This window comes from Oncorhynchus keta, unplaced genomic scaffold (genome assembly GCF_023373465.1).
Source record: "Oncorhynchus keta strain PuntledgeMale-10-30-2019 unplaced genomic scaffold, Oket_V2 Un_contig_15612_pilon_pilon, whole genome shotgun sequence".
Classification (NCBI taxonomy): domain Eukaryota; kingdom Metazoa; phylum Chordata; class Actinopteri; order Salmoniformes; family Salmonidae; genus Oncorhynchus; species Oncorhynchus keta.
This window is the reverse complement of record NW_026279418.1, coordinates 1,124-8,595: the sequence shown is the minus strand read 5'-3', so window position 1 is coordinate 8,595 and position 7,472 is coordinate 1,124. Positions and strand designations below refer to the sequence as shown.

Genomic DNA, 7,472 nt, shown 5'->3' with positions numbered 1-7,472 from the left:
AGACAGGGAGATAGTGAGGGAGAGACAGGGAGATAGTGAGGGAGAGACAGGAGAGAGAGAGAAACGGGGAGACAGGGAGGAGAGACAGGGAGATAGTGAGGGAGAGACAGGAGATGGCGAGGAGAGACAGGGAGATGGCGAGGGGAGAGACAGGGAGATAGGAGAGACAGGGATATGAGCGGGGAGACAGGGAGGAGAGACAGGGAGATGGCGAGGAGAGACAGGAGATGGCGAGGGAGACAGAGGGAGATGGCGAGGAGAGACAGGGAGATGGCGAGGAGAGACAGGGAGATGGCGAGGAGAGACAGGAGATGGTGAGGGAGACAGGAGATGGCGAGGGAGAGACAGGGAGATGGCGAGGGAGAGACAGGAGATGATGGGAGAGGGAGATTATGAGGGAGACAGGAGATGGTGAGGAGAGACAGGGAGATGGCGAGGAGAGACAGGGAGATGGCGAGGAGAGACAGGGGGAGATGGCGAGGGAGAGACAGGGAGATGGTGAGGGAGAGACAGGGAGATGGCAAGGGGAGAGACAGGGAGATGGCGAGGGAGAGACAGGGAGATAGTGAGAAACGGGGAGACAGGAGGAGAGACAGGGGAGACAGGGAGAGACAGGGAGATGGTGAGGGAGAGACAGGAGATGGCGAGGAGAGACAGGAGATGGCGAGGAGACAGGAGATAGTGAGAAACGGGGAGACAGGGATGAGAAACAGACAGGGAGGAGAGACAGGGAGATGGCGAGGAGAGACAGGGAGATGGCGAGGGAGAGACAGGAGATGGCGAGGAGAGACAGGGGAGATGGCGAGATGGTGAGAGACAGGGAGATGGCGAGGAGAGACAGGGAGATGGTGAGGAGAGACAGAGATGGCAGGGAGACAGGGAGGAGAGACAGGGAGATGGCGAGGAGAGACAGGGAGATGGCGAGGGAGAGACAGGGAGATGGTGAGGAGAGACAGGGAGATGGTGAGGAGAGACAGGGAGATGGTGAGGGAGAGACAGGGAGAGATGGCGAGGGGGAGAGACAGGAGATGGCGAGGAGAGACAGGAGATGGCGAGGGAGAGACAGGGAGATGGCGAGGGAGAGACAGGGAGATAGTGAAAACGGGGGACAGGGGAGATGGAGGAGAGACAGGGGGAGATGGTGAGGAGAGACAGGAGATGGCGAGGGAACGGGGAGACAGGGAGATGGCGAGGGAGAGACAGGGGAGATGGCGAGGGAGAGACAGGAGATGGCGAGGGGGAGACAGGGAGATGGGAGACAGGGGAGATGGCGAGGGAGAGACAGGGAGATGGCGAGGGGAGACAGGGAGATGGCGAGAAGGGGACAGGAGAGACAGGGAGATGGCGAGGGAGAGACAGGGAGATGGCGAGGAGAGACAGGGAGACAGGTGAGGCGAGGAGAGACAGGGGAGATGGCGAGGAGAGACAGGAGATGGCGAGGAGAGACAGGGAGATGGAGGGAGAGACAGGGAGATGGCGAGGGAGAGACAGGGAGGCGAGGGGAGACAGGGGAGATGGCGAGGAGAGAGACAGGGAGATGGCGAGGAGAGACAGGGAGATGGCGAGGAGAGACAGGGAGATTAGCGAGGGAGAGACAGGAGATGGCGAGGAGACAGGAGATGGCGAGGAGACAGGGAGATGGCGAGGAGAGACAGGGAGATGGCGAGGGAGAGACAGGGAGATGGCGAGGGGAGAGACAGGAGATGGTGAGGGAGAGACAGGGAGATGGTGAGGAGAGGAGATGGCGAGGGAGACGGAGAGAGGGAGATTTAGCGAGGAGAGACAGGGAGATACAGGGAGATGGCAAGGGAGAGACAGGATGGTGATGGCAGGGAGATGGTGAGGGAGAGACAGGGGAGATAGTGAGGGAGAGAGACAGGGAGATTAGAGAGGAGAGACAGGAGAGATAGTGAGGAGGAAGAGACAGAGGGAGATGGCGAGGAGAGACAGGGGAGATAGCGAGGAGACAGGGAGATAGTGAGGGAGAGACAGGGCGAGATAGAGAGAGGAGAGAGAGAGGAGAGAGAGAAGGGGAGGAAAGAGACAGTCCTGTTGAAACTCAAGAGACTGGCGAGACAGACAGGGAGATTGGCAGACCTGCAGTAGGGAGAGCAGGCAGAGGAGAGACAGGCCTCCCAGATGGCGAATAGGAGAGACATGTCCTTGCCACCACTGGACCTGCAGAAACAGGAGATTCTTCTTCTTTTTTTTTTTTTTACGGTTCAGGGAGAGACAGGTGTGTGTTGGCCTGAGTGGGGACATGGTGTGTGATTGGTACCTGTGAGTGGGGACATGGTGTGTGTTGAGAGACAGGGAGATGGCGAGGAGGGACAGGGAGTTGGTGGTGAGGGGAGACAGGGAGATAGTGAGGGAGAGAGAGGGGCGTGGTGACGGGAGATGTCTAGTGCGGGGAGAGGTACCTGTGTCTAGTGGGGATGGGAGGAGAGACAGGAGATGGCAAGGTTGGTACCTGTGACAGGGGGAGATGGTGTGTGTTGGACCTGTGTCTAGTGGGGAGATGGTGAGGTTGGAGACAGGGACATGGTGTGTGTTGGTAGTGAGAGAGGACAACCTGGGAGACCTGTGTGAGGAGAGACAAAGGGGAGACATGGTGTGTGTTGGTACCTGTGAGGGGGACATGGTGACACCTGTGTCTAGAATGATGTGTGTTGGTAGTGACTAGGGGGACATGGTGAGGTTGGAGACAGTGGGGAGATGGTGAGTTTGGACCTGTGTCTAGGGACATGATGTGTGTTGGAGACTGTGTCTAGACATGGTGTGTGTTGGACCTGTGTCTAGTGACATAGTGTGTGTTGGTAGGAGAAGACAGTGTGTGTTGAGATGTCTAGGGGGACATGGTGTGTGTTGGTAGTGTCTAGTGAGGGAGAGTGTTGGTACCTGGAGATGGTGTGTGCGTCTAGGGGGGCGTGACAGTTGGGAGTGGGGGCGTGGCGTGGAGAAGTGTCTAGGGGGACATGGTGGTGAGGACCTGATGTCAGGGAGGACATGGTGCGTGTGGTGAGTGTCAGAAACAGACACATTCTGAGGAGACGTGTCTAGTGGGGACATGGGTGTTGGTACCTGTGTCTAGTGGGGACGTGGTGTGTTGGTACCTGTGTCTAGTGGGGACATGGTGTGTGTTGGTACCTGTGTCTAGGGACATGGTGTGTGTTGGTACCTGTGTCTAGTGGGGACAGTGGAGATGTGTGAGAGACCTGTGTCTAGTGGGGAGACATAGTGTGGGGAGATGTGAGGAGGACAGGGCGTGTCCTGTGTCTAGTGGGGACATGTGTGTGTTGGTACCTGTGTCTAGTGGGACATGGTGTGTGTTGGAACCTGTGTCTGAGACAGTACCTGTGTCCTGTTGAAACTCCAAGACTGGTTCACTCACCTGTGTCTAGTGGGGACATGGTGTGTGTTGGTACCTGTGACAGTGGGGACATGGTGCGTGTTGTCCTGTTGATCCAGTGGGGACATGACCTGCACCTGTGTCTAGTGGGGACATGGTGTGTTGGCAGAGGAGGATGACATGGTGTGCCTCCTGTGTCAGTGGGGACATGGTGAAGGTACTGTGTCTAGTGGGGACATGGTGTGTGATGTACCTGTGTCCAGTGGACCTGGTGTGTGTTGACCTGACACATGGGGACATTCTTTTTTTTTTTTTTACGGTTCACAGTGGGGAAGTTTTACCTGTTTAACATGTGTGTGTTGGTACCTGTGTCTAGTGGGGACATGGTGTGTTGGTACCTGTGTCTAGTGGGGACATGGTGTTGTGTGTCTAGTGGGGACATGGTGTGTGTTGTGTGTCTAGTGGGACATGGTGTGTGTTGGTACCTGTGTCTAGTGGGGACATGGTGTGTTGGTACCTGTGTCTAGTGGGGACATGGTGTGTGTTGGTACCTGTGTCTAGTGGGGACATGGTGTGTGTTGGTACCTGTGTCTAGTGGGGACATGGTGCGTGTTGGTACCTGTGTCTAGTGGGGACATGGTGCGTGTTGGTACCTGTGTCTAGTGGGGACATGGTGTGTGTTGGTACCTGTGTCTAGTGGGGACATGGTGTGTGTTGGTACCTGTGTCTAGTGGGGACATGGTGTGTGTTGGTACCTGTGTCTAGTGGGGACATGGTGTGTGTTGGTACCTGTGTCTAGTGGGGACATGGTGTGTGTTGACATGGGGACATGGTGTGTGTTGGTACCTGTGTCTAGTGGGGACATGGTGTGTGTTGGTACCTGTGTCTAGTGGGGACATGGTGTGTGTTGGTACCTGTGTCTAGTGGGGACATGGTGTGTGTTGGTACCTGTGTCTAGTGGGGACATGGTGTGTGTTGGTACCTGTGTCTAGTGGGGACATGGTGTGTGTTGGTACCTGTGTCTAGTGGGGACATGGTGTGTGTTGGTACCTGTGTCTAGTGGGGACATGGTGTGTTGGTGTGTGGTACCTGTGTCTAGTGGGGACATGGTGTGTGTTGGTACCTGTGTCTAGTGGGGACATGGTGTGTGTTGGTACCTGTGTCTAGTGGGGACATGGTGTGTACCTGTGTCTAGTGGGGACGTGGTGTGCGTGTTGGTACCTGTGTCTAGTGGGGACATGGTGTGTGTTGGTACCTGTGTCTGAGTGGGGACATGGTGTGTGTTGGTACCTGTGTCTAGTGGGGACATGTGTGTGTGTGTGGTACCTGTGTCTAGTGGGGACATGGTGCATGTTGGACATCTAGTGGGGACATGGTGTGTGTTGGTACCTGTGTCTAGTGGGGACATGGTGTGTGTTGGTACCTGTGTCTAGTGGGGACATGGTGTGTGTTGGTACCTGTGTCTAGTGGGGACATGGTGTGTGTTGGTACCTGTGTCTAGTGGGGACATGGTGTGTGTTGGTACCTGTGTCTAGTGGGGACATGGTGTGTGTTGGTACCTGTGTCTAGTGGGGACATGGTGTGTGTTGGTACCTGTGTCTAGTGGGGACATGGTGTGTGTTGGTACCTGTGTCTAGTGGGGACATGGTGTGTTTGGCACCTGTGTCTAGTGTGTGTGTTGTACCTGTGTCTAGTGGGGACATGGTGTGTGTTGGTACCTGTGTCTAGTGGGGACATGGTGTGTGTTGGTACCTGTGTCTAGTGGGGACATGGTGTGTGTTGGTACCTGTGTCTAGTGGGGACATGGTGTGTGTTGGTACCTGTGTCTAGTGGGGACATGGTGTGTGTTGGTACCTGTGTCTAGTGGGGACATGGTGTGTGTTGGTACCTGTGTCTAGTGGGGACATGGTGTGTGTTGGTACCTGTGTCTAGCACATGGTGTGTGTTGGTACCTGTGTCATAGTGGGGACATGGTGTGTGTTGGTACCTGTGTCTAGTGGGGACATGGTGTGTGTTGGTACCTGTGTCTAGTGGGGACATGGTGTGTGTGTGTTCTAGTACATGGTGTGTGTTGGTACTGTGTCTAGTGGGGACATGGTGTGTGTTGGTACCTGTGTCTAGTGGGGACATGTGTGTGTTGTTAGTACCTGTGTCTAGTGGGGACATGGTGTGTGTTGGTACCTGTGTCTAGTGGGGACATGGTGTGTGTTGGTACCTGTGTCTAGTGGGGGACATGGTGCGTGTTGGTACCTGTGTCTAGTGGGGACATGGTGTGTGTTGGTACCTGTGTCTAGTGGGGACATGGTGTGTGTTGGTACCTGTGTCTGGTGTGTGTTGAGTGTCTAGGGGACATGGTGTGTGTTGGTACCTGTGTCTAGTGGGGACATGGTGTGTGTTGGTACCTGTGTCTAGTGGGGACATGGTGTGTGTTGGTACCTGTGTCTGAGTGGGGACATGGTGTGTGTTGGTACCTGTGTCTAGTGGGGACATGGTGTGTGTTGGTACCTGTGTCTAGTGGGGACATGGTGTGTGTTGGTACCTGTGTCTAGTGGGGACATGGTGTGTGTTGGTACCTGTGTCTAGTGGGGACATGGTGTGTGTTGGTACCCTGTGTCTAGTGGGGACATAGGGGCATGTGTGTTGGTACCTGTGTCTAGTGGGGACATGGTGTGTTGGTACCTGTGTCTAGTGGGGACATGGTGTGTGTTGGTACCTGTGTCTAGTGGGGACATGGTGTGTGTTGGTACCTGTGTCTAGTGGGGACATGGTGTGTTGGTACCTGTGTCTAGTGGGGACGTGGTGTGTGTTGGTACCTGTGTCTAGTGGGGACGTGGTGTGTGTTGGTACCTGTGTCTAGTGGGGACGTGGTGTGTGTTGGTACCTGTGTCTAGTGGGGACATGGTGTGTGTTGGTACCTGTGTCTAGTGGGGACATGGTGCGTGTTGGTACCTGTGTCTAGTGGGGACATGGTGCGTGTTGTCCCCAGTACCTGTGTCTAGTGGGGACATGGTGTGTGTTGGTACCTGTGTCTAGTGGGGACATGGTGTGTGTTGGTACCTGTGTCTAGTGGGGACATGGTGTGTGTTGGTACCTGTGTCTAGTGGGGACATGGTGTGTGTTGGTACCTGTGTCTAGTGGGGACATGGTGTGTGTTGGTACCTGTGTCTAGTGGGGACATGGTGTGTGTTGGTACCTGTGTCTAGTGGGGACATGGTGTGTGTTGTTAGTACCTGTGTCTAGTGGGGACATGGTGTGTGTTGGTACCTGTGTCTAGTGGGGACATGGTGTGTGTTGGTACCTGTGTCCCTGTGTCTAGTGGGGACATGGTGTGTGTTGGTACCTGTGTCTAGTGGGGACATGGTGTGTGTTGGCACCTGTGTCTGAGTGGGGACATGGTGTGTGTTGGTACCTGTGTCCAGTGGGACATGGTGTGGGACAGTGGGGACATGTGTGTTGGCACCTGTGTCCAGTGGGGGACATGGTGTGTGTTGGTACCTGTGTCTAGTGGGGACATGGTGTGTGTTGGTACCTGTGTCTAGTGGGGACATGGTGTGTGTTGGTACCTGTGTCTAGTGGGGACATGGTGTGTGTTGGTACCTGTGTCTAGTGGGGACATGGTGTGTGTTGGTACCTGTGTCTAGTGGGGACATGGTGTGTGTGTGGCACCTGTGTCTGAGTGGGGACATGGTGTGTTGGTACCTGTGTCTAGTGGGGACATGGTGTGTGTTGGTACCTGTGTCTAGTGGGGACATGGTGTGTGTTGGTACCTGTGTCTAGTGGGGACATGGTGTGTGTGTTGGTACCTGTGTCTAGTGGGGACATGGTGGTGTGTTGGTACCTGTGTCTGTGGGACATGGTGGGGACATGGTGTGTGTTGGTACCTGTGTCTAGTGGGGACATGGTGCGTGTTGGCACCTGTGTCTAGTGGGACATGGTGTGTGTTGGTACCTGTGTCTAGTGGGGACATGGTGTGTGTTGGTACCTGTGTCTGGTGGGGACATGGTGTGTGTTGGTACCTGTGTCTAGTGGGGACATGGTGTGTGTTGGTACCTGTGTCTCGTGGGGACATGGTGTGTGTTGGTACCTGTGTCTAGTGGGGACATGGTGTGTGTTGGTACCTGTG

At 55.2% G+C, this 7,472-nt stretch overlaps 1 long non-coding RNA gene across 1 annotated transcript; it reads right to left on the bottom strand.

Annotated features, from left to right (window-relative positions):
- Positions 1 to 3,871: 3,871 nt before the first annotated feature.
- On the bottom strand, positions 3,872 to 6,565 carry LOC127919061 (uncharacterized). Its single transcript, XR_008101786.1, has 3 exons — positions 6,339 to 6,565; positions 6,265 to 6,298; positions 3,872 to 4,002 (listed from the first exon to the last, which is right to left on the bottom strand). It is a non-coding gene; the product is annotated as an uncharacterized LOC127919061 (long non-coding RNA).
- Between the last annotated feature and the right edge of the window lie 907 nt (positions 6,566 to 7,472).